We start from the raw sequence: 27,823 nt of genomic DNA, 5'->3' as shown, positions 1-27,823 counted from the left end.
GGAATTCTGGGGGTTTGTAAAGTTACCATAGATGCCCATCCTTGGTTTAGGAAGAACTGATTGCAGTGGAGTGGTCTGCTTATTTTCTTCTATATAACTTATTCATACTTCTGGCCTACGAAGAACAGCGGAGAAATCAATTACCTTCTTTTTAGGTAAACCTTTTTCATTTCCAAGTTCACTAAAGAAGGCAACCATTTTTCCACTTTTAGTCTGAAGTTAAATGTATTTTAAGTATAATGAGAATTTCCAAATATATATATGTAAATGAGGGAAGCAGTGGCTCAGTGGCTAAGATGCTGAGCTTGTCAATCAGAAAGGTAGGCAGTTCGGCAGTTCGAATCCCTAACATCGCATAACAGAGTCAGCTCCCATTTCTTGTCCCAGCTTCTGCCAACCTAGCAGTTTGAAAACATGTAAAAATACAAGTAGAAAAAATAGGGACCACTTTGGTGGGAAGGTAATAGCGTTCTGTGAACATTTGGCGTTTAGTCATGCTGGCCACATGACCATGGAGATGTCTTCGGACAGCACTAGCTCTTCAGCTTTGTAATGGAGATGAGCACCACCCCCTAGAGCCGGAAAACAACTAGCACGTATATGTGAGAGGAACCTTTACCTTATATATGTAAATATATATTCTTAAGTTTTCACGCGTACTTACATGTATGGTATTCAGCTTTGTTCAGGTATTTTCCCACGTCATTATAGTTGTGCTTTTAAAGTTGTAGAAACGTTTCGGCAGAATCTCATCTGCCATCATCAGGCTTCTGTAATGTGTTCGTCTGTGAGTCAGACTTTTACAGTTGTTTCAGTTTTAAATTTGAGGCTAGTCTACTGCTGTGCCAGAATGGATTTTTCTTCATCCTGATTGACCAAGACTCCCAACCAATCAGGATGAAGAAAAAACCATTCTTGCACAGCAGTAGGCTACCCCAAATTTAAAACTGAAACAACTGTAGAAGTCTGACTCACAGACGAACACAATACAGAAGCCTGATGATGGCAGATGAGATTCTGCCGAAACATTGTTACAACTTTAAAAGCACAACTATAATGATGTGTGTTCGGGTCTTTTCCCATGTAAGATTAAGAGTATCTTGGCAACGTTTTGGCGAGGTCCCACTCGCCATCCTCAGGCTGGTGCTTTTGGCTTCGTGCCAGTGCAAGCAGTGCGTGATCGGAGCTGCCGTCTCACTATAAATATTGGTGGTGGGGGCTGGTGTGCTGGGCTGGTTGGCTGCATTGCTGCCTCTTGATTGGTTGATGGAGTTGATGTTGGTATAATGGGCTGTGTGATGGCCTTGTGAGTTTTGTTGTGGAGATATCCTGGATCTTGTGTTGTAATCTCCTGGGTTATTTGTTTTGTAGTGATCTTTTTTCCATTAGCCTCTCGTGTTTTAACAGCTTGGGTAATGGGTTGTGTGATGGTCTTGTGAGAGTATTTATAGTGAGACGGCAGCTCCGATCGCACACTGCTTGCACTGGCACGAAGCCAAAAGCACCAGCCTGAGGTTGGCGAGTGGGACCTTGCTGAAATGTTGCCAAGATACTCTTAATCTTACATGGGAAAAGACCTGAACACACCTAGACCTAAACACACACACACACACACACACACACACATACACACACACATATATATCTACACACACACACACAAACAAACATACACACATACACACACACACCTACATGAATCACAGTTGCCAGTTTTTAGCTGGTGTGCCCTTCATGTGTATTGAGTTCTTCTCAAGAACCTAGGATGTCATAATGTATTGGTATATTATGGGGTGGGATTCAAATTTTTTAACAACCGGTTCTGTGGGCATGGCTTAGTTGGTGGGCATGGCTTAGTTGGTGGGCATGGCTTGGTGGTCATGTGACTGGCTGGGCGTGGCCAACTCACCATCACTCACCTTGAGGCACGCATCTTCTTGCCTGGCCTCTCATGACTGTGGGGATGCTGCAACAGTCGTAAGTGTGAAAAATGGTCATAAGTCACTTTTTTCAGTCCCACTGTAATTTTGAATGGTCATCAACACAAGCAAAGTACCAGCAAAGGAGGAAAAAAAACCTCCAGAGATGTTCCAGAGACAGGAAGTCTAGTCCTGCCAAGCATGTAATAAGGGTTAACGGAGAGGCAGTTTCTGTAAGCAACACCAGAATGTTTCCTTCCTGCCTTCCTTACAGGATTAGGCCAGTAATTTCTTCTAACAACCGGTTCTCCGAACTGCTTAGAATGTTAACAACCGGTTCTAGCGAATAGGTGCGAACTGGAAGAATCCCACCCCTGGTATAGTATATGCACAGATCCAGGTAGTATGGCCTTTTACAATTTATAGTAAAAATGAGTAGTATATAAATATTTATAGTAAAAACAACAAATATTTGTTGTTAATAAGAGTATTTTTCATTTACTTTTACAAAGCATTTGACAAATAAAAAGTATGGATATATTTTGTTTCTTCTGATGCTAACTTTTAAAAATCCATGGCGTTAACTTTTATTCAGCTGTAAATCATACATATATGCTTCTTACGAGCCATGTTAGCATGATAGTAGTCTTCCAATATTTGAGGGGCTTCCACAGAGAGGAAGGGGTCAAGCTATTTTGTAAAGCGCCTGTAGGCCAGACAAGGAACAATGGATGGAAACTGAACAAGGAGAGATTTAACCTGGAAATAAGGAGAAACTTTCTGACAGTGAGAACAATCAACCAATGAAATATGTTGCCCTCGGAAGTTGTGGGAGCGTCATCACTTGAGACTTTCAAGAAGAGATTGGACTGCCATTTGTCAGAAATGGTATAGGATCTCCTGCTTGGGTGGGGGGTTGGACTAGATGACCTATAAGGTCCCTTCCAACTCTGATTATCTGTTATCTGTTATTGGATGTTTGCATCACACTAAGACATGAGCAACACTAGTGCTGCATATTTTCTATTATGAGATAATTTCTCAGACAGCATGCATAATAAAGGTCAACATTTCCGCTGATAAATATAAATATTACAAAAATACGTCACTGACTAATGCCATCAGCAGTTTTGCCATCAGAAGCCATTCATTGCTTGATGAATTGTTGAGGTAAATTATGAAGATCTAATAAATTAGAGTAAAGACTAATGGCTAACAGATGTAGATGCACTATGCACTCTATTAATTAATCCTGATACAGATTATGTGGAACTAATGCAAATCACTTGCATTAGGAACATTTGTATATTTCATCAGTGTGCATGTCATGTAGCTGGGAAAAAGTGTTTTCAACATTTTCAGGAGAGTGCTATGAGCACAATCTCTGCACTATTTATTTTTATGATTATAAACTGAAATCAACCCTTCCTTTGCCATAAATCTCATGTTTTCTCCAAACAGGAAAACAAGACACTCTAGACCAGGGGTATCCAACTTTGATAACTTTTAAGTCCTTTCGATTTCAACTTCCAGAATTCCCTATCCAGTCATTCTGGATAAGGAATACTGGGAGTTGAAGTCCACAAGTCTTAAAGTTGCCAAGGTTGGACAACCCACTCTAGAGTGTGTGAGACTGAAGGTTCACTTGATCCCAAAGGCAGCAACGTGCTTTCTGGTGTATACGAACCCTGGATTGGGTGTGGTATGGTATGGCATTGGTTGCCAGTAGATACCCAGGTGTGAATTTATTTATTTATAAAACTTACATACAGCTGGCTTATATACAGTAATCCTGGTGGCTCCCATCAAACCACAATGTCAGTAGAAAAGCAAGCTAAGAACAAATCCAACCATTTCAAAAACAATCCACAAGAAAACAGACTGTACCATCTGAAGAAAGGGTGGGGAAGAGAAGTTTGTTATGTAGACAGGATGGAATACAAAATACAAGACAGTTTGAACCTTGTTTCTAGTTCTTAAATCAGGTTGTTGGGAGTTTTTTTGTGACTTCAAATTAGCCTTGACCACAAACTGCAATTTTCTTGGCAGCATTTTCAGAAGTGGTATGCCATTGCTTTCCTCCTAGGGATGAGAAGAGTGACTAGCCAACTGGTTTTGTGCAAAAGACAGGACTAAAACTCCCAATCTCCCAGTTTCTAGCTTGACACCTTAAACATTTTAAATAAATGTTATTCTAAATGGTGAACTTCCAAGTGGTTCCATCTTATTTAGCACCAACAACAAGTCAAAGTTTTATCATTATCTATAGCAGCTGATATGGCTTGGCATCTATGTAATTGCAAGACCTTCATATTCAAGTAGAGCTGACCTGTTTAATATGTACTTTCTGGAAACAGATATTGGGGATCTTGCCCATGTGAAAACCATCCCAGAAACCCAAGGTTATTTATTATTGAATTTTGGAAAAACCACCTGGATTTAACCAGCCCGATGTGATATGAACCAAATTCTGACTGGCCTTGGTAGATGCGCAGATGCCCTCTATAAGGGGGGCAAAACATCACCACCAAATTGTAATTGTGGGACCAAAAAAACCCCAAACAAGAGGTGGTATTCAGCAGGTTCTGACCAGTTCTGGAGAACTGGTAGTGGAAATTTTGAGTCATTCGGAGAACCGGCAAATACCACCTCTGACTGGAGATTTTACAGCATCCTTCCCTTGCCACGCCCACCAGGCCACACCCACAGAACCGGTAGTAAAAAAAATCGAATCCTACCACTGCCCCAAATCCCTATCCAATTTTTAGTGACAGGGTGTCAAAATAGAGCCTATAATGGAGACTTGGTTGATTTTATGGCTGTAACAATGAAGCAAAAAAACCACCCTGTAATCTGCTAGGGTATTTTAGACTTTATAATATTTAGGATTTGATATTTTGTATTTTTAACTCTTGGGTTTTTTTTATCGAAATGTGAATGTGCTATATGACAAATAATAATTCCTCTGGAATAGTTCCCTTTTCCCAATCTGTCACTTTCCCTGATGGCTTTTTGGAATGTCAAAGCAGAAGTGTGTAACTATGGATATTTTATTATTTTTATTGTGATTTTATGTAAATGATGATATAGAATCAGTAGTTTAAAAATAATAAAAGACTCTCTAATTCTCTGAAGTGTATATGTAATTTATCAAACCCTTACAAATATATACATTGACTGAGCTTGCCCTCAATTATCTCATTCAGTAAAGTAAGTTTTAAAAATCTGAATATGTATAAATTATGTAATCATTAGAATCCTGAATAAATAGCAGAAAGCACAATGCAAAGTAGTTTGGTTTCAAAGAGAATTACATTTATAATCTTTTTTTCTGCCTTCTTTCCTTAATGTAATATTGTTTTCTGTGTTTTTCATCAAATTCGGAGAAACATTTAAATGTTACTCCATTAAATCTTCTCATTTAGAATGTTCAGTTCAGCTAAATCTTCTCATTTAGAATGGAGTAACATTCAAATGCTACTCCATTCTAAATGAGAAGCTTTAGCTGAACTGAACAGTGTTTTTATTAATAGCTTATTGAAAATCCAGTAGTTTGATTCATAATAGCAGTACAAATAGTTTAGTAAATGCCTTTTTTGTACTAACAAGGACATACTTGTTTTATAACTACACATCTTCTTTGAGTTTAACAATTGGTGGCTTTACCATTTCTATCATCAGTGTTAGTCAAATATTCCTTAAAAATGTTAATTTGATTATTGGAAACATGGAAAAATGAAGCATGTTAAGGATTTAAAAGGATTTACTTTCCTTTATTTTGAGAATAATTTTAGGTAGTGATGTATGAAAAATGTTAGTAAATCAACTGGTAAAATAGTATGGAATTTATTATTTGTGAATAAAATGTACATACTTTACAAAGACCTTTTTTTAAAAAAAATATGAAAGGTTTATTTGTTTACTGTTTAAATGTCCTTCTCTATCTGTGCTTCTTTGGTTGCAGATCTTCCATAAATAATGCCTTTATCTGCACAGTACTATTCATGAAAATCAGGGCAAATGAAAGCAAAATGCTTCACTTTGTTTGAAATTGCTTCTTTGACTAATCAGATTTGAATAAGATAAATATTGACTCTTTTAGATTACTTTTCAAGTTATTGCATAGAATGAGTTCTAGCTGATTCTTGAATTTCTCAAACTGATGGCTGTTCGGCAGTTCTTTGTGATCCATTTTAAAGATATAAGCAGCATTCTTGTATCATATTTTGTCTAGTCATGTGCCCATTTTATATAACCCAGGAGTGGATCATAGAAACAGCTTGTACTTAGGAATGTAAATTGCCAATGATAAGAAAAAAACATAGACTGGAAATTCTATGGCATTTAAAATTCTACAGAAGGAATACCATCTGGAGAGAAATCTATGGGAAGGGAATGATTTCTTTTTTTCTGAGTGCAGTAGCCTCCAGATGAAATAAATTTTATTATTTAAACCAGGGTTCTCCAAAGTGGACAATATTGACTCCCCTCCAAGGATCTATGAAACTGTCCATTATTTTTGTTATTAGTTGTAGTACTATTAGTTCAAGTAATATTTATTAAATTATTTTCTTATAACAACCTGATGAGCAATCTGAAATTTCATGAACAGGTTGAAGAGCTGAAGAGTTTGATTTAAACAAAGAGCCAGGTTGCTATTATGTATATTTCCATTTAATGAGTTTAGCACAAGGAGTATTTTTAGGTGAATTATAATATGGGTTATTATTTAATTTAACATGAAAAATTATTCACTGTATGTTTGGCTACCCCTTCCGAAGCAGCAACATTAAGGTCTCTGAAAGAGGATCGCAACTCATTGTATATAACTTGTACAGTGCATTTGTGGTGTTTCCCCCCCTCCCATTTTGATCACAGAAGCTGCTTTCTTAAGTCATCTCTTCAACATCCCAACACTCCCGTAATCCTTACTTGCCTTATTAGTAAAGCTCCACAATGGTTTCTATCCCCCTCTTCCCGAGACCTGAGATTTGCAACATGGCAGTGTTACCACACCATCATTTTCTATAGGGCAAAATTTTAGTATTAAAAAAAGTCAAAATTGGAATTTTGTGGATGCTTTTGAATAAAAGAACCAAATCAGTACTCCTTAATATTTAATGTAAGAGGTGAAATCCATTTATGTAGTTTCATTAGAAGTACTATAAATAGTATATTAGTCTAGTGCTAGGTGGTTGGTAGAATATGTTCTAAGAACATTTTTTTCCTGCATATGCTGATTTAAAAATGAAACTTGTATTATTTGCTAGTTGCCAATGCACTAATTTCTCCATTTTGACAAAGAAGTTCTGCTAAAGCATCCAGCATTCTCAGGTGTGTCAGGAAAATGAGTGGCCCTCTAAATGTTCGGGTGTGAATGAATGAAGTCATGTTGAACAATTAAATACATAAACTACCATCATGCAGAGACTGTTTGATTATTTTCCCCATGAGATGGCAAGACTGTGAGAATTGGCCTGACCTCTGTGGTAGTGCTGAGAGCCAGCTGCATTTACAGTGGTGTAATGTCAATATGCCACAGCTTGATGAATGCTTTCATGTTCTTTTTTCCCCCAGGAACATCCAAGGAAGAGTTCTGAGTGGCTTGAACTCTTGGTCTCAGCATTTTAACTATTGCATTGGCCAGCTATTGCATTCAACTATCAGCATTGGTTTCTGATTTGGATTTCCCTTGCAAACCCAGAGGCTCCAATGAGCCTGTAGACAACTTTTGATAAGATACAAGCTTGGTGCAATTAAAGTATCCAATCTCACTGAACACAGCACAGACTGGAACAGAGCATGTTATGAGTCTAGTTGGTAGCTTATGTACACTGTTTTCCAGAGATGAGCTTTTTATCAGGAGAAAAGGAGGGGGGGGGGGTAAAGAAGGAAACACCAAACTACAGGAAGCAAGGTTATAACTGACAGGTGCGTGTTTAAAAATGTTTTCTAGATAAACAGAAAAAACAACAACAACCCTATATCCAAACTTAAGTTTATGGCTGACAGAAACATTATCTCCCTCTGCTAGGAAAACATTTGTCATTTTCAAAACGCATAGTATCTGTATCTAAAATGTCAACATTTGACATTGTTTAAAAGCCCAGTATTGTTTATTTTTGGCCCAAGTAATCTATTCTGCCTGAAATACTAATGTTAAAGTTCTACTGTATTTCCCCTTTTTAAATGCATGTCATTGTAATTAATGGGAACATCTTTAAGCTAAGAACAGGGCTTCTGTTGTGAATTGCACACACACAAATACATACATTCATATTATTACATTCTTAAGAGAAAATTGAATTAAAAGTACCGTGGAGAGAAGAAAGGAGACCAGCTGATTTTGGTAACACTCCCTAAAAAATGGAACTGAGCCAAAGTTTTTGTTGGAACATACATTTGACATGAGAAATGGTAAGAAGAGAGAGCTTTTTCTTCTGGAGTACTAGTTCACGCATAACATTACTCCTAAAGGCCATCAAAGCTTTCAGGAACAGCTGAAGCTCTCACATGGTGAAATGAACTTCCCTGTTGCATGGTTCTCTTTTTAGAAGCTTGGTGTTAATGTTTCTAAACAATGTGCATATCTAGATTAGATCAGTCCTTATTTTCCTAAGAATGTTCCTAAGAATATCTATTTCATTTCTATCTCCTTAGATAAATCATTTTTTCATGTGTCAACAGTGCTCAGCACGAACAAGGCCACAATGTTTTTAGATTTTATTTATGATCCATTTAAGGGCACATAGGAGTCTTACATTCCCAGGAGCTGCAAATGCTGTGCCTACTTCCTTGGAACTAAATTTAAAGTTGTCGCCTCAGAATCAACTTTAAGGAATTCCCTGAAAGATTCTGCACTTTGATCCTTGCTATGAGCTTACTTCATGCTATTGCAAAATTGGGAAATTTTCTTCAAATTATTCTTCTAATCCAAGTGGCTTGTCATCAGTATATTTTGTTTCTACTTTATTTTTCTTTATATAACTAACATAAATAGAACATCAGCAAGAACGCAAGTGACTCCCTAAATAAACAAAAGATTCTAATTTATTTTTAACAGAATAAATAAATAAATCACAATGCCATATCTGTCATCTTGTTGCTTTGACTGCCCCTGAAAACTGCTGATCTCACCTCAATCTCCTTGGGGGTAGCAGCAAGAATAGTAGCGAGAAGTCTCAAAGTCAAGCTGCTATCATTGGTTTGTTTAGAAACATTTGCCATACTGGACTAAAACATAATCACAATGGCCATTCAAGTCTAGCAGCATATTTGTCCTAATGTGCCAGAAAATAATTTTCCCTTTTTAAAAAGGATATTTTGTCTTTCTTTCAAAAAAAGTATAAGCCCCATTCATTGGTATAAGGCAAAGTATATTTATACTGGTTAACTGTACAGCTTTCTGCAAATGCATTTTATAAGCAATGGAGAATTTGAAAAATAACCCTTTTGATATATTATTTTTTTAATTATTAGTATTATTTAAACAGTAGCTTACCTCCCATGGTGCCATAAAATTCCAGGGACATTTTTTATTCTATCCACCACAGGAAATAAAATCCATGTTATTTAACATTTACTTGAAATGAGTTTCTTGCTTGTATAATAAAAATAAGTTAATTAAGTATAATAGAATGTTGGCAAATCATAGGGCAAAATTACCTGCACGTAATTTTTAACCAGTCTTCTATATAAAAATATTAAAAATTAAGCGAACATATCAATTTCCTTATTAAAAAAAGCAATACATTTGCTGTTAATTGATTTGCTTCATATTTAATAGGGCTGTATTTAGCAGAGCATGAATCATTTCTTTTTGGTTTTGAGTAACAGATTTACAATCATTTCATTTTGTTTGTGTATTATTTGCTTAAAAGCAATATTGATAGTATGTTTAATGTTAGACTACACAGCATAGACCAGCTTATTCTTATGCAGTAGGCTAAAGAAACCTATTAAAATTTGAGGTGCCTGTGTATAATATATTCAATTTTTTTTATTGATAGGTCAATCTATTAATAGAGGCTTACTTAATTATAATGAAATTCTACTTTGATACATTGAATTATGTTAGAGTAGAAAGGATGCATAAGAATCATAATGGTGTTTTAAATATAGTTTGATACAGGGCAAGAAATGTACCTGCTGTTTGAACTAAGGCACTGAGCTTTTTGGTGTGGCTCTGGCTGTAAAAATACAACAGCTTTAGAAATAAGGTATTTCAAATTCTTAAGATCTGTGCTTCAAGTACCACCTTCTGTGTCAAATGGACTTCTCCAGTTGGAATGAAATTCTGCCTCAGTAGTGGCTTGCATGAGACTCTGTCAACTGAAATGGTAGCTAAAAGTATATTTTGGGCAGTTCTCCAGTTCATTCATTTCTTGTTGGTAAGTATTGTACCCATTTTTTTTTGTATTATGTAGCATCTGCTTTGGGGGCGGGGGCTTTGATCAGTAGCAGCAGTGATACTGATAATTATAAGTAGTGTCAGCCATTTTAACTCTAATATATGATGCCATACTAATTGTTGTTTTTTTCTGTCAAGAAAAAAAGGATGGATGTGTGGGTATGTTTGTATATTGTATATATGCTATTGTATACTTTCTACTCACTAATGGATATTGGTGATGAGTTGATGTATTTCTCAAGCTATCAAATAACCATACTTCTTTTTTTTCATGGCTAAGAAAGATACTTGGGATTCATGTTATAAAAATCTTCTCTTGTTTGTCTATAAATTCCTATTTATTAGATTAAAACCCTGCCTTTCCTTCAGGAGCAAAACGTAGCATCCAGCTATCCTTTCTCCTATTTTTTTCCCTCATGTGGGATAGCTGGAAATAAACTGACTGAGAATGACAAGCAAGAGAACATATTTTAATATTGCAGCTGACTAGAAAAAACATTATGGTATTCTTCAAATAAAGATTATATGCTTTGGGAACAGCTGAAGCTTTTTCATATCAAGCTCTGTCTGCTCAGGTATTTTGTCCATGCTTGGTGGATAGAAGAGGAGGAGGAAGAGAGAGGTTTTAAAAAGCTGTATCTCTTTAATTCAGAAACTTCCTTTTTGGACAAGTTTACATATTCACAACAATAGGTTATAATATAACATAGATCGTGACAAAATGATTTAAAATCAGCTTTTGTGGTTCATAATAACATGCAAATAGGTATATCATTCCTTTTTGGTTTTCTTTTTTTCACTTTAGACGCTAACCATCCACTGGGTTTATTTGCGTATTCGAAATGATGATGTTTTATGTATTGCAGTATCTTGGTTAACTCTTCCTGGTCTAAAATATTCATTTCGTGTTTAAGTAGTGCCAGATCATTTCTAATTTGTCCCCCCGCTTTCATTAAGCTATCTTCTAAATCTTTTATTCTTTTTGTTAACATATTTTGTTTCTTTCACCTTTCCTTATTTCTGTTGGATGTGTAAGCTGTAGATATTCCCCTTAAATATGCCTTCATTATGTCCCAGAGATTTTGCAATGAGGTATCCTGTTTAATTATATTTAAAAAATACCTCTAATTCTTCCTTAATTTTTTGAGTGTACCCTTTTTCTTTCAATAGTTGTGGATTAAGTGTCCACCTACTATTCTTACAAATTTGATCCTTCCAAATTATCTGCAAAGGATTGTGATCTGCCCAGATATTAGTTAGTATCTCTATATTTTGAATTTCCTTAAATAAATCACTATTCACCCATGCCATATCCAGTCTTGACCAAGATTTGTGTGGATTGGAATAGAAAGTGAATTGAGTCACCCCTGGGTTCAACTTCCTCCATGCGTCTACCAAGTCTAATTCTTCGGCCATATCAAAAAAGTTTTTGGGAAATATATTCCTTTTTTGGGGTATTTTTGGTCACTGGCATAATCCTGTTTATTATTAGTAATTGCATTGTAATTGCCAATTATACAAATCCTGGGATTGCCTAATTCTATTAATTTCTCATATAGGGTTTTATAAAATTCATTCAGATTTTTATTAGGGGCATATATCCCAACCAGTAATATATTTTTATTCTGTATAACCACCTCTACAATTAATATTCTCTCCATCATATCATTATAAATCAATTTTGACCTTATTTCTTCTTTAATACATAATATTACTCCTCTCTTTGTTTCCTCTGTTAATGATATATACAACTTCCCCAATTTTTTATTTTGTAAATATTTCTGATCTTGTAATTTAATATGGACCTCTTGAAGACATACTATATCAGGTTTCTGTTTTTCTAATTTCCAAAATATTCTTTTCCTTTTGGATAAATCATTTAGTCCGTTAACATTAATAGATGTTAGTTTCAATCCTTTTTCCATTATTCCTTGTTCTAACTTCTATCTCTCGTTAACTCTGGTAGCTGTTTGACTCCTAGTTTTAATCCCTAATTCTTCTTGGACGACTATTTCTCCCCTACTTTCTTTGTCTTGATCTTTCTTGGTTCTTTGTTGCACTTCTTCTTGGCTTGGGGTCTCAAGTTCATCTTTACTACTTGTTTCCTCTTCCGATTCATCTATCTGTTCAAAAAAGTCTTGTGCTTAATTAAATTGTCAAATTTCACTCTTCTCATTCCAAGTCATCAAAACACCTTCTGGGGTAATCCATTTAAAGGGGTTATTTTTTAATTTAAATAATTAGTAAGGAACCGGTAATCCTTCCTCTGTTCCCGGACTCTTCTTGGTATTTGTTTCAGCATGATTACTTCTCTATCTTTATATTTTATTGTTTTCTCCCTTGAGATCTTGTAAATTATATCTCTGACTTTTCTCCTGGCAAATCTAATATTGACCTCTCAAGGAAGTCTATGCCGTCTCGCGTAACTTGTATAAACTCTGTAGATGCCACCTATTTCATTTACTAATTCATTCTTGTCTCTTTGAAGAAATTCCGCTAAGAGCTCGGCCATCACCAATGTTAAGTGTTCCACTTTGACTTCCTCTACATTTTGAAATCTTAAATAGTAAGAGGCTCTGTCCATCTCGAGGTGAATTAAGGGCTCTTTTGTCTCTTTATTATAGCCAGTATTTTTTTGGTCCATAAGTTCTAGTTTTTTCTCATTTTGGTCAGATTGTTGTTCAATTATCTTGATCTTTTCTTCATTCCTCTTAATTGATTCCTGGATCAAACTTATTTTCTTGTCCAGGTTCCTAATTTTGACTTTCATTTCCCCTATTTCAGTTTTCAATTCAGTTTTCCCAGCAAGTTCTTCTTAAAGTTGCTAAGGTTCTGTGCAGTTAAGAAATGGGTTTCAGTGGTCTCATCTTTGCAAATCTAAACAAAATTTATTGAATCAATCACACTTGACCATGTTAATGCATTAATGAAAAACCATAAACTCATGTCTTATAAGCTACATAGCCCACCAACCCCAACTACCTAACCATATAATGTGTTAGTGCAATATGTGAATATAGTCAGAGGCTACAGTTCTTGCCATTATGTAGGAGAAACCTATATTAAAGAAATCAATAAAAGTGATTTATAAAAAAGCTCTCATTGCCTTCTACTTTCCTCCTCCAAGGCAGCTAAGAGGGAAACATTGCAAAAAAAAAAAAAAAAAACCTGACACCAGATGGTATGTCATTTTTTGTATTTTTCTCACAATTTAGGGCATCTGGACAACAAAAGTAACTAAATTTACATCTCCTATTAAATAGCTGGTTCTGGAATTTCTACTTTTCATCACTCCCCAAAGGCCACTGCAATATACTTTTTCAGTCTCTTTGAAAAAAATTCAGTGTTTAGTTATTGAATTTAACAGCACCTCAAGTCTTTAAAACATTAAAGAAAATATATCATAAAACAATATTGCCTCTGCAATTTCAAGAATTATCCTATCATTAAAAAACATGTGTTGTTTTATCATCTTCATTTAATTTTTTTAAAAATTTCTTAATTAGGGGCAGGCCTGGTGTAAGTTGATTACCTAATTAATCAATCTGATTATTCTCCCCTCAATCTCTCCTGAAAAAGCAAAGGCCACCAGTGATTTCAATCCAGTTTCTGGCAAAGGGCAAAATGTCCAGGCTCCTGGCCTAGCAGAGATCTCATATAGATTCTTTATGCCAGACAAGATAGATCATTTCAGAAGGCATATTATATTATTTTAAAAATCAATGAAGCAATGAAGATAATTTTTTTTAGTGGTTGGAAGATACCGAACCCTCAAAATATTAAGCCCCTTTTCAGATTGTAGAAAATTTTCTTTTGGAAGAAGAGTTTTTCTGTAATGATTGTTTTCAAAAAGTTATTGGAACCAAAACACAGTGCTGTGGGATTTCATTAAAACTATAGGGAAAAACAAATGACAAGCCACTTTGTTCTCCTTCACACATGCTTTGAAAAAAAATTAAAATCAGATTTTTCCTAGCATAGCTAGCACTGAAATGAATGGAATATGCCCAGCAGTGATATTGGATCAAGTTTAATACAATATTTGAAGCATCATTTTTGTTATTTTGGGAGTTCTCTGTGTGTGTGAGAATCCTATTAAAGACGGCATCTTAATAAATGAAGATCATACTTTTTTTTTCTTTGCCCATGCTATGGCTTCCCAGAATTCACCTTCTGAAAAGGTGAAAACTTGACCTCCATCTTTAAAATCGCCGTTGCAATCTCCCTTTCTCCTTTGTGTGAGATGTTTTCATTTTTCCCCCAAACCAGAGCTCCTTTCACTTTCAGAAGAGTCCCTATTTCTCAACTTGCCAACTTATCCATTTCCATCCTAAACAGTCAAAAAAAATTAGTGTATGAAATGTTGTTTCTGTAGATGACATCTAATAGTGGCCTAGCTGAATACATGTTCAGCTGACACAGAAAAGTATCATATTCTTTCTTTTGGACTTTGGGCTCTAGATAGCCTATCTTCAACATTTCCCCTGGTTAGAAACAACAATAACAATCCAACATGGAGGAAACTAGCTTGTCTGAAAGGAAGCTTTTCCCTCAACAGCATTTTTTCCCCTTAAAAATCATGGCAAGTATTTAAAAATATGCTTTTCCTGTGAGATTTTGCAGAATAAACGTTTGGATTGGACATAAGAGAATGGCTATTTTCTTTAAAGTCTTATATTTCAGTGCAGCTGTCATATGGATGAGATGTCTCAGCATTATATGGTTGTGTGTTCCTGATTAGCTCCAGTGATGCTGAAAATACCTTTAAATGACCCAACTGTCTGGGTCAGGGTGCTTTGTGGAATATTATTGATTGTTTGCCTGCTACTCTGGAGGAAGCTGCCGATTCTGTGGGAGAGATTAGTTGAGCATCGGCCATTCCATGGTTGACATCTCACTGAAATGTTCCTGCATGATACATTGGAGTTTGTCAAACCTAAACAGTCCCCATATGACTGGGATGCAGTCTAAATGCCTTCTTGATTTTGATCACTCCCTGTCATTGATAGTAATTTGTATTCATATATCGAAATAGTGATTACTATGCTTCTGTTATTTCACAAAAAAGGCTGATTTTTTTCTTAATTATCTTCACATAGAAAACCATTTGCTTCCTGAATCTTATTAGAACAGTTTGTATACAATAGATATAATCGTTGTTTTTGATTACATTTCCAGTCAAACGAACTTGTTACTTAGCTTCATTTGGTTGATTAGCGTGGTTGTAAACCTTGGTAACCAGGGATTCCTAGGATCACAATCAGTGACCCAGAATTTCTGAATCAGACAATTGGTTGACAAAATTATCCAGTACAAATGTTGTGAGTCAGACTGCGTTTTCATATAAATGTGATGATGCACAGTTATTTGAAGGCTTAGGCTACACAAGCTAATCTAAACAGGAAACTTACATTAAATGTAATCAATAATATAGGAACTAGCATTACTGGAGTGTATCCACAAGTGGACAATGTAAATGAGATCATATGAAGACAGACTATTTTGTGTATGAAACTTCTTTGGGGATCATACATACCTATGATCAAGGGACATGTTTGCTGGATACTTGTCATTATTGATGGATTCACAACCGTTATCTTAAGGCTTTCTTATGAAAGTATGCAACAAAAGTACTTTTATGCTTAGTCAAAAATGTATTGATATTAACAAAGACTATCTGGAAACACTGATCTAAAATCTCCAAAATATATTACAAAGTTTCCTTTGTGTCATGGTCTAGATTAAAAATATACATCCAATAGCTTTTGGTTGAATTTTGATCAACTTAATAAGACTGAAAGGAGTGCAGTCTCAGGTTTTTGGCTTGTAATATGCTGCTTTATTTTGCAGATTAAGTATTACCCAGATGAAGTACAGTAAAAGATGGCATGGCTACTTATCCTCAGGCATTGTCTGAAAGCAAAACATTTTGTATCCAAATGAAAACTTAAATAAAATTGAATATGACATACTGAACAAATTAAATAAACACATATTTAAAATAATGGATATATGCTGCATAGAATTGATATCGATATATACTACATAGGATTGATACGGATATACATAATTGTCACCAACAGCTGACCTATAGCCAGTTTATACAGAAAGCAGTAAACAGTTCAATGTTTCTATATCAACTATTATTCTATTATAGGACTTTAGTAAAGTTATATCTTAGAATCAGAAACTCATGAGACAATTAACTGTGCATTTTACATATACCCTGCAAACAATGTGGGTAATTTACATATAATTTTAATGTTTCAATCTGCCTGTATTTGAGGTCCCCCGTTTTCTTTTTTTACCAGCAATCATAAATGAATTTCAACTGCCCATAGCATATAAGCCTGGGGAATGAATGTTTCTGGTGGATTGACTTATCCAGCCAGATTTCAGCAGTGAGAAGAAAAAAGTCCCCACATTATCATTTATTTTCTTTCTATATTATTTCTTGCTAAAATCACATTCTCCATCTTCCCTTTGTACCTTCTGTAACTTGGGAGAAAAAAGTTTGCTTGCAATGTTTTTTATCTTCCCCAGTTTCCTGAAGTTATTGTCTTGTGGATGGGCGTTTTGAGCTTTTGGAAATATAAAAGTCTGTATATTGTAGAGTGGAAGAAAAAAATCAAAATAATTGCCATATTGTCATCACAGATGGCTAAGGAAAGATACTGTGAGTGCTCTAGGGAACCCCCCAAAATTGCTGGGGACGGAAGGCAGGAAAGGGAGTTGTTACATGCCGGGAAACCAATAGCAAATGCAATTTATGACTGAATCATGTTAATGATAGGAAGGCGATGATGGAGGACATAAAAAGCCAGTTTTTCTGTCTTGAAATATCTTGTGCCAAAACAAATGCTTAACACAGAGTTCTTTCAGATACTCCAGACCAGGGCACAAAACATTAAATGATGGATAGGATAGCAGACATATTCCTGGAAAAATGGCTGTTGTATAGGCAACACATATGCTTAACTCTCCTTAATTAGTCCCGGGGAGAAAACCAGGGGTGGGATTCTACCAGTTCACACCTATTCGCTAGAACCGGTTGTTAACATTCTAAGCAGTTCAGAGAACCAGTTGTTAGAAGAAATTACTGGCCTAATCCTGTAAGGAAGGCAGGAAGGAAACATTCTGGTGTTGCTTACAGAAATTGTCTCTCCGTTAACCCTTATTACGTTCTTGGCAGGACTAGACTTCCTGTCTCTGGAACGTCTCTCGAGTTTTTTCCCCCTCCTTTGCTAGTACTTTGCTTGTGTGGAGTGACCATTCAAAGTAACAATGGCACTGAAAAAAGTGACTTATGACCCTTTTTCATACTTACGACTGTTGCAGCATCCCCACAGTCACAAGAGGCCAGGCGAGGAGATGCGTGCCTCGATGTGAGTGATATTGAGTTGGCCATGCCCAGCCAATAACATGACCACCAAGCCACATCCACCCAGTCACATGACCACCAAGCCATGCCCACCACCTAAGCCACGCCCACAGAACCGGTTGTTAAAATTTTTGAATCCCACCCCTGGAGAAAACGCTTATGCATACACACAGACTTAGAGAACACTGTGTTGCACAGAACAAAATGGAGATGCCTCTTATGGCCACTATTAGTAAAGCGGTTGGAAAGAATTATAGAAGCCATGTTCTGCATGCCTTTTCTACCTTGTTTAATATGTGTCACTATATCAATGACCTGTGGTTGAGGGAGTAGACTTGGTGAATTTCTGCTAGTGTATTTTGATAGTGTTCAAGGTTAGATAAGAACTCTTCTTTCTGAACCAGTGTGCATATTTAATTAATTTTTAGTGTTTTTGAATGTTTAAAAGAATATTATTTTCCTTTTAAATATTATGTGTTGATGCAGTCTTTCCCAATTAGCCCTGAACTCAAAACTTAGGGGGAGACTAACTTTGCACATTACCAAAGGTCAGACCATGGTTGAAGAGCGGTGATTTTTCTAAGTGTAAAATAACAAGAATACAGTTCACAATTCAAATTTTCAATATTTGAAGCCAAAACACTAATGTTGTAAAGCAATTATGGCATAAATCAGTAATCATCCACATTTGTGCCAGATTTAGTCATGCTGAATGATGCTGAAAAAAATGTTTCCAGTAAGATTTTGTGTATTGTTAATTTTATGGCTCCTATCAATCTAGCATTTCGAAAGCATGCAAATGCAAGTAGATAAATAGATACCACTTTGATGGGAAAGTAACAATGCTGTATGACACCATGCTGGCCACATGACTGTCTAAATGTCTTCAGTTAGTGCTACTCAAAGGCTTTCAGACAGAGACGAGCACCGCCCCCTATAGTCAGCAATGACTAGCAGAATAAAATCCGCAGGGAGTCCTTTACCATACCTTTTGATGTAGGTGGAACAGGTCCTACTGATTTTGACTGAATTTCCTTCAGATTAAATTCTGGTATGATTGAGCTGTTAAACATATTTGTACTTTCTATAGGATGACAAATATATGAATGTTAACAATATCATAAAGGGTTCAGATCAGTTGAAGTGGTGATTTCTCTGTAGGTAATTATTGATGTTCTTTCAGGTGGCCTGTTTTTTAAGGTAAGAGGTGGCAGTAAAATAGAGAACATTTTCTACAAGTGATGTCCTCTTGGGAATTAGTTCCCTAAAAAGACTTCCCTAATATCCTTTTATTCTCTTTTGACAATTGCCAGCAGCTGAACTGCATGCCAGGGTTTCAAACTACTCAAACTAGTTTTATACCTGGTTTTTACTGCTGTTTTGTTAATTTATAAGAGTTTTCTTTTATTTTTTTGCTATAATTTTTATTTGCAGGTTTTTTTTATTCAGTGTATAAAAATAACTCCCTTTTGGCAACTAATCTGAAATTATTAAATTCTAATAAAAAAGGTAGAGATAATGGAACATTATTCACATTGTAAGAACCCTAGGTACTGTTTAGCCTACTCTTATTTATGTATAATTTAGGGGGGAAATTAGACTTTATTTCTGGTGTACTTTCTCAATTAAATCAAACACGCATGCGGAAAACACACAGTTTTTCAATTTGTGATGCACAGAGAATTAGTATGTTTAATCACTTTAATTGTGCTGCTAAAACAATGAAATGTACCATAACAATATAAATCAGACCAACCCTTACAGAATCAACTATGTATCAGGTTGCATATTTTCAATAAACATATGTTTGATTACTCATAGTTAAAGAACCCCCAATAATGGAGAAAAACGTAAGAATTTAGAACCCATACCCAACTCAAGAGGCCTGAAGAGGCACGGGGATGTGTGACTAAGTTTCCTGGAAAATTGCTTGGGGACAGAAACTTGCACAGGTCAAGTAGAATGTTGTTCAGTGGTCTGGATAGTTTTATTGAGTCTTGGAACCTTCATCTTTCTACAATCTTTTCTGGCTTAGTTTGATGAGATGTTCTGATGAGAATTCTATTCAAAATCCACTATCACATCCATTAAAGATATATAACTTTAGCTTTTCTTCCCATATACTTTCTATTGCTATACGAATTCCTCTGCACTTCTGCATTCCAAATCTTCCATGCATGGATATTGCTTTAAAATCTTTTTCTACTTTCTTGCTTCATTTTATGTTGAGTTGTTTTTCAATGCAAAAAAATCATAGATTTGGTTGTCTGTGACAGTTGAACTACTTAAAATAAAATAATATTTTAGAGTCAAATCGTGATACTACTGATTCCTAGAAAATTCTTTCAATAAAGGAATAAACCGATAACCTCTTTTGATTGATAGTATGTGGCATCATTATAACTACAGTACTGTGCCATAAATAGATCTACTTCTAGCATACTGTGTTTACAAGTAAAGAATTATCTTTCTGATTAGTATTTGTTTAGATTAGCAGGGGTTTAGGTCTTTCTTAATGTTTTTAAAATATGCTTTGGGCTGCATTTTTCTCTGAAAAAGGATATCTTTTCATTCCTCATTGGTTACAATTATATATTTATTTGTGTTTGACCTCGGGGGAGCCTGGGGCTGTGGTCAGGGGAGTCGTGGACAGCTCATCACTCATGTCGGGGGCACCTGTGGTGGCCAAATGCTAAGGCAGGACTTTCCTCAGACCCTCCCGCACTCTCCTTATAATCTCCTTCCCTCCCTCCCTTCCTCCCTCCCTCCTTCCTTTTCTTCTTTTTCCTTCCCTCTTCATTCTCCTTTCTTCTTCCTTCCCTTCTTTCCTTATTTTTCCTTCCTTGCTCTCTTTCTTTTTTCTTTGTCTGACCTCTTTCCCTTTTTCCTTTCCTGTTACTTCTTGCATGCTCAAACGCAAAAGGGGAAACATTGCTCCTTTTGTTTTGCTTTTAGTTTATTTTGTTTTGTTTTTGGCTACAACGGCCTCCTGCAGCCCTCTACCAGCAAAAACGGAGCTCGGGAGGGTAGGGTGCATGCGTATTCACTGGCAGAGGCACCGTGGGCTGGGCCTTTGCTGTTTCCAGGATGGCCCCATGGGCCAGATCTCAGCACCCCATGGGCTGGATCCAGCCCTCAGGCCTTGAGTTTGACACCCCTGCATTAGAGTGCAATTCCTTGAACTTTGAACATGTTCAGTTGGCTTTATGGGTTTGTAATCCCAGAGTATCTGGAGAGTGCCATTTTTGGAAACATTATGGAAAGTATAGTTCTCTTCTCCTTCACTCCTCTCTCTCTCTCTCTCTCTCTCTCTCTGTGTGTGTGTGTGTGTGTGTGTTGTGTTTCCACTTGCAGAAAAAAAAACCTGCATTCTGAGCTGTAGAAAAATATAAAGGACAAAGTGAAGACAAAACAGAGTCTGAAATCTGGTCTTGGATCCACATTTCATTGTGACTTTAATCATGCTGTGATTATGGTACTCCTGTTGGACATAGAAACTTTTTTGATCTGTTGTGGTCAAAATCTGGCTCCCTTGAATAAACCAAATCAACCTGAAGATACAACATGAATGTATTAAGCATAAAAACAACTATAGTGTACACTGAATTCCCAGCTTGCTCAATAGCCCTGAACAAAATTAAAATACAGTTTATATACCTTTGGCCTATTGCATTATAAAGAGAAGACAAAGAAAAAGACAACACAATTGGCCACTAATAGGATTGGTTGTGATGTATATGGAGGAGTATGTTATACAGGTAGTCCTTGATTTGTGACTGTAATGAAGCCTGTCCATCATAGTTTTAAGTTGTGATGATTGTAAAATTAGACAATTCCAGATGTTGGATGCCACAGCTGAAGAGATTGAGCTTGCAGCTGTTTTCCAGATTTCATATAGGAAAAGTACTCTCAATATTCCCGCTTCAGATGTATTAGTTAGTTAGAGTGGGTTCTATTCAGAGTACATGGTCCTGCAGTTTACATACATACATACTCAATTAAATTCAATTAATTTAATATTTCATTTGGGAATTCTTAATTAGTAATACAGTTTATCTTATAAGGGACTTCACAAATTATGAACAATTTCATTGTCTGTAATATATGTATGAAGTGTGGCTTCAAAAATTTGTTAGATGCTTGTATTGATACTTCGAAGAAAAACCATTTTAGTGTTTCAGTGTGAAGTTGGAAAAGGACATAGGAATCAAAAGCAAGGAAACATTGTCTTCAGTGTGGCATGAAACAGGAAACTATGGAAAACATTAAATGAAAAACAAAATACTTCTGTAATAATTCAGCATTTTTTTTATTAAGAAAGCCTTGAAAGCTTCTGAGCCGTCTTTGCTACACAAACTAATAGAAAATATTATATTAAAGTTCTTCATTCATTTGTTGTGCATTGGTGATGTGTTGCAGAAATATCTCTGAAAGAAATATTGAAGGGGTGTATTAATTTTGTTAAGATATTATATTATAGGAAAGGGGCAAAGAAAAACTTTATTAGCAACAAAAAGGCCTTTAATATATTTAGTCATGTAAATATTACAGCAACTCAACTCTATTTAAGAAAATAGAGCTGGAGATAAGATTTCAGTAGTCACTAGGTGACTGTGCCTCTTCCCACCTGAAAAAAAAAACCACATTAAATTGTGCTGTTAATGGAGGTTCTCTGGGGAAATTGATACATATGCTGAAATGATTACTGAAAAGGGGACTTTCCATTGCACAGATGGCATCTACTTCTGGAACTCTGTAGGTGAGATTGCAGAAAAGGAAAGTGTCAAATTTTAATCAAGCCTTGTTTTGGGAACAAGAAGATAAGGTTGCTAAAGGAAAATGAATGATACAAAAAGAGACCACGTATATATTTTTATTCCAGTCTGAAATAAAGCTTCCTTGGTATTTTATGTATGAATTAGTTCACTGGCATAGAGAAAAATTCTGAGTCAACCAGTTTCACAGATGATGGAAAAAACATAGTGATAACATGCCTCAAAAAGTGGACAATACGTATCTGTTGTGAAGGAAAACTGATTATATATTTTCATTTCTTTTCTGCAAGTAGTTCATGTGTGCTTATAGAGCATTTGTTTGTTTTATAGTTTTAGCATCTTCTAATAATATGTGTTAGACATGTTAATTGCACACAGTATGAATTTTTAGTAATTTCCCTAGTATTATTGCCAATAACATATTACCATTGGGTTTTTTTTCTTACAACAGTAAGAATAATGACTTTTTAAACATAAATCAGTGGTTTTCTTAAATAATGACCACAAACTGTGTGTATCTTATTTATTAATTTAGTTTACTTATGTAGCTTCCCTCTCAGAAATGACTTTGAATAGCATACAAATAAAACAAGAAATCAACATACAATGATTTTCAAACTTGGGAGCATTAGGATGTGTGGACTGTTTTGTTTGAGCAATGAGAGGCTGAACCAGAGCATGAGTGCAACAATACTTTATTTTACAATAAAGGGCTGACCGTGCTTGCCAAGCCTGGAACTGGCTCGCAGCAATCAGCAACCGGTTGGACCCGCAGCCTGCATTTATAGCTGGCTGCTGGGGAGAGCCAACCAATGGGAATGGGGGAATAACGCCCACGTAAAGTGAGTGGACCTGAGTGAGAACTCCTTGAGTCCTCAGGACATAACACCCTTCCCCCAGATGCGAACATGCATAGTCCTTGAGGTAGACGGGGTTTGTGTTGGCGCCGGAACGGCGCAACTCGGGAACATTGTCTGTCTGTTCGGTACCAGCCTGTGATGGTCGAGCCGGCATAGTGTCGCCAACACTCTCTCTGGACTGGGCATCCTCGGAAACACCGGGTTGGTTACTGGGGTCGAGCTCTCGTGGGTTGGATCAGGCTGGTCAACTCTCTGGGCGCTGTTGTCCGAGTTTGGGCTGACCGAACGACCGCTGGTGCAGACTGGTCGCTGGGCACGATGTGGCTGGGCGGCGGATGAGGCGGCTCCCCTTCGACTGGAGACTCTGGACTCTTGTTGGCAAGGGTGCTGAGGCGCCTTCTAAGCTGGTCTATATGTCTCCTCCAGACGCGACCATCCTCCAGCCTGACTCTATACGATCTCGGCCCGGTGATGGTGATGACCTCGCCAGGAATCCAAAGTGGGTCCCCGCGAAATTCCTTGCGAATATCGGTTCCTGTAACAAAATTGTCTAACCCCGACGTAGAAGCGAGGGGAGAGTCAGGGCAGTATTGTGGGTGCAATCTGTCCAATACAGTCCTCAGGCGCCGGCCCATCAGAAGTTCCGCTGGGGACTTATTGGTGACTGCACAGGGGTTGAGTGTTGGCTCATCAGGAACCGTGCGAGTTTGTGGTGCCAGTCATCCCTGCCAAACCTAGCGAGGGCCTCTTTGGTGGTCCTGACGGCCCTTTCAGCCAACCCATTACTGGCAGGGTGAAATGGGGCTGTGAAAATGTGGCGAATGCCCAGGTTGGCAGCAAAACGGCTGAATTCTACTGATGCGAACTGTGGGCCATTATCGGAGACAATGGAGTCGGGTAGTCCATGTGTAATCTGAACAGGCGTGTTAACACGTTGGTGATTGCTAGTGTGGTGGTCGTGGATAGCTGCGCCACGTCTATCCATTTGGAATAAGCGCCCACGACCACTAGGAACATCTTTCCATGCACGGGCCTGCCAGATCGATATGGATTCTAGACCAAGGGGCGTTGGCGCTCTCCCATCTGGTAGGGGTGGCGATAGGGGAGCAGGACGGGATTCCTGGCAAATGCTGCAGGAACTTACCCAATTGACAATGTCCTCGTCTAGACCCGGCCACCACACGTAGCTGCGTGCTAACGCCTTCATTCTCACAATGCCGGGTGTCCCTCGCAACGCTCCAGGACTCGGGCACGCAGCGAGGTCGGAATGACCACTCGAGTGCCCCACAGTAGACAACCCTGCAAACTGGACAGCTCCTGCATGCGAGTCTTAAAGGGTGCGAATTTGTTATCAACGTTGCCTCCTGGCCACCCCCTCCTCACCCAGTCGAGCACCTGGGCGAGCGTTTGGTCTGCCTTGGTTTTAGCGGCGATGTCAAGGGCGGTGATGGGCAGGTCCAACTGGGTGATTTCAAAAATGGCGTTGACAGGAGCTGGGTCTTCAGCCGGAGCGGGTAAGGGGCAGCGACTGAGAGCGTCGGCGTGGGATAGAGTTTTGCCCGGGCGGTGAATAAGTTTGTATGAATAGGCCGCTAGGAAAAGTGTCCACCTTGTCATTCTAGGGGAAAGGACTTGAGGTGTCTGTTTGTCGCCGGCCAGTAGGCCCAGGAGGGGCTTATGGTCGGTGACCAGTTTGAAGAAATGGCCAAAAGGAATTCGTGAAACTTTTTCACGGCTGCAACAGCTGCTAGGGCTTCCTTGTCTATTTGGCTGTAATTTCGCTCCGTGGCGAGAGCGTCCTGGAGAAAAAGGCGATGGGGGCCTCGGCGCCATTGGCGAGTCTGTGACTAAGGACCGCCCCAATTCCAAAAGGGGATGCGTCTGCTGCCAGTACTAAAGGAAGGTTGGGGTCGAATTGGATGAGCACTGCCTCTGACATAAGTAGTGATTTGACGGCGTTAAACGCCTGGTCTTCTTTGTGCCCCAGTGCCACGGTGACTTTTTGTCTAGTAATCTGTGTAGGGGTTCGGCTACTGAGGCTTTATGGGGCAAGAAGGATGCATAAAAGTTTAGGAGCCCCAAGAAAAGCTTGTAGCTCCGTTTTGGAGGTCGGTGTGGGAGCTTCGTGGATCGCCCTAACCTTGGACTCCAGGGGTGAATGCCAGAGGCGTCAATTTTATAACCCAGAAAGTCCACCTGTCTAGTGGCAATGGCACATTTTTCTTTTTTAACCTGAGGCCATGCTGTCTGAACCTCTCTAACACTGCTCGCACTCTCTGGAAGAGTTGGGGTCTGTCCCTGGCCGAGACCAAGATGTCGTCAAGTAGGGTACTACACCAGGAGGCCCTGTAAAATCCGCTCCATGAGGGACTGAAAATACCCGGGCAACACTTACGCCAAATTGGAGACGCTTGCATCGGAAGGCACCCCTGTGAGTGACGATGGTCTGAAGTTCGCTGTTTGGTTATCAACAGGGAACTGTTGATATGCTTGAGACATGTCCAATTTAGCAAAAATACTGCCCGGTTCGAATGTGTGCAATAAGTGCTGAATGACGGGCACAGGGTAGGCGCTAACTTGTAAATATTTATTGATTGTTGTCTTGTAGTCCGAGCAAATTCTCAGGCTACCATCTTTTCTGAGGGTGTGACAATGGGCGTCTCCCACTTGGCGAAATCTGTTGGCTCAATGACCCCTTGTTTTAGTAGTTTATCCAATTCAGCGTCTAGTTTTGGTCGAATAGCAAATGGAACTCACGTGGTTTTAATCTGATTGGGACTGCCTGGGGGTCAACGGCGAACGAGATGGGGGTTCCATTATAACACCCCAGCTCCTCGCTGAACACATCTGCGTAGTCAGCGAATAAGGAGTCAGTGTCTGAGGTTGAGACAGCATGGACTCCTGTTAACCCTAGGCCGAGGTGGGGAAACCAATCGAGCCCCAATAAGGTGGGTAGATTGCCTTTAACTACCACTAGAGGTAGGTGGCCTTTTAAAAGCTCTAAAACTGACAAAGAACTTGCCTCTGCCGATCACGGGAATGGCCTTCCCCTGGTAGTCCTTCAGACCGAACTGGCATCTCTGAAGCCGGGTAGTAGATAGGCTGGGGTGGAGTCTCTTGAGGGTGTTCCACGAGATTATTGAGAGCGCTGACCCTGTGTCAACCTCCATGTGGCACGGTTTACCTTCTAGGGAAACGGAGAGAGAAATTTTACTAACAGTGTGGCAAGTACGCCTGGCAAGGCGGTGCGTGCTGACAGTTTAATACTTGCCTCTGAGGTCCCGAGTGCGAGGACGGGGTCTGTGTGCAGCGCTTTGGGGCTTGGCAGACTCTCGCAATGTGCCCCCTCTTATGGCAGTTGTTGCAAACGGCTCCTTTAAACTTGCAGGTGGCCCTTTGATGTGATCCCCACAGGCTAGGCACAGAGTGATGTGCTTGGGTGGACCGGTGTATTCTTGCTTGGCCCCTACCTGCGACTGTCTGTCATTGGTGAGGCGATGGCCATCGTTCTCATCGTTGTGGGCTTCCTCCGCTTCCACCTCTTCGGAATGGACTGGGAACGATGCTAGCTTGGCGCTTGGGCCCTGAATTTCGGTGGCTGAGTTCGTTGCTAGCTCGGCTGCTAGGGCCTCCTCTACCGCTTGCGCGAGGTTGAGGTCTTTTTAGCTAGCAGTCGCCTCTGTAGGTGGAGATCCTTGACCCCACAAACTAATTGATCGAGGAGCATGTCCTCCAGGTATGTTCCAAACCCGCAGTGCAGGGCTGCTGTTCTGAGGGCGGCCATATATTGGTTGATGGTCTCCTTACTTGATTGCTTCCTCATTCGGAACGTGAACCTCCTGGCGATTTGTGAAGGCCTGGGAGCGTAGTGGTTTGTGAGGATCTCAAGCAACTCGGACCACGGAACGTTTTCAATTCTCTCGGCGCCACGAGTGCTGCAGCGGTATCGTAAACGGTGGCTCCACAGTAGATTAGGAAATAGGATTTTTCCGATGCTCTCCCGCATCCGCCAGGCCGACCGCATCGATGTAATGATTGAACGGTTCTTATACGATTCCCACTTCTCTTCGTCTGGTTTAAACGCCGGGAATACTGGATTGGAACTCATGGTGCTGGAACGGCTGGGCTACCTGCGGAAAAAATCTCTCTGGGACTACGGCGCTCGTGAGTTACTAGTGATATCAGCTCTGGAGAGGTTTTTTTGCTACCCTCTCTTTCTCTCTCTCTGGGTTACCACGTTGGCTGCTAGCCGTTGGAGGTGTCTTGATTCGCGCCAAAAAAGTGGGCGTTAGTGACTCTCTACAGCGCTGTGCTGTGATTCCTACCGGCCTCGAAATTCAAATGACACCCGTTTGAATTTCGCGCCAAATGCAGAGCGGCTGCGGCTCGCAGCGCTTCACTTTCCCGTGGCGGGGCTAACAAGCGGCTACAGACGCTTCTAACTATTTGACTCAGACCACTTTCTCTGGCTGCGGATC

General features: G+C 38.7%; 1 protein-coding gene across 2 annotated transcripts in view; it reads left to right on the top strand.

Moving 5' to 3' along the window:
* The window catches only part of PACRG (parkin coregulated), a 277,345-nt gene that overhangs the window by 221,930 nt on the left and 27,592 nt on the right, over positions 1-27,823 (top strand). The window lies entirely within an intron of this gene.

This window comes from Pseudonaja textilis, chromosome 1 (genome assembly GCF_049901715.1).
Source record: "Pseudonaja textilis isolate UNSWEBS1 chromosome 1, rPseTex1.2, whole genome shotgun sequence".
In the NCBI taxonomy this organism is placed as follows: domain Eukaryota; kingdom Metazoa; phylum Chordata; class Lepidosauria; order Squamata; family Elapidae; genus Pseudonaja; species Pseudonaja textilis.
This window is presented reverse-complemented; position numbering and strand designations above follow the sequence as displayed.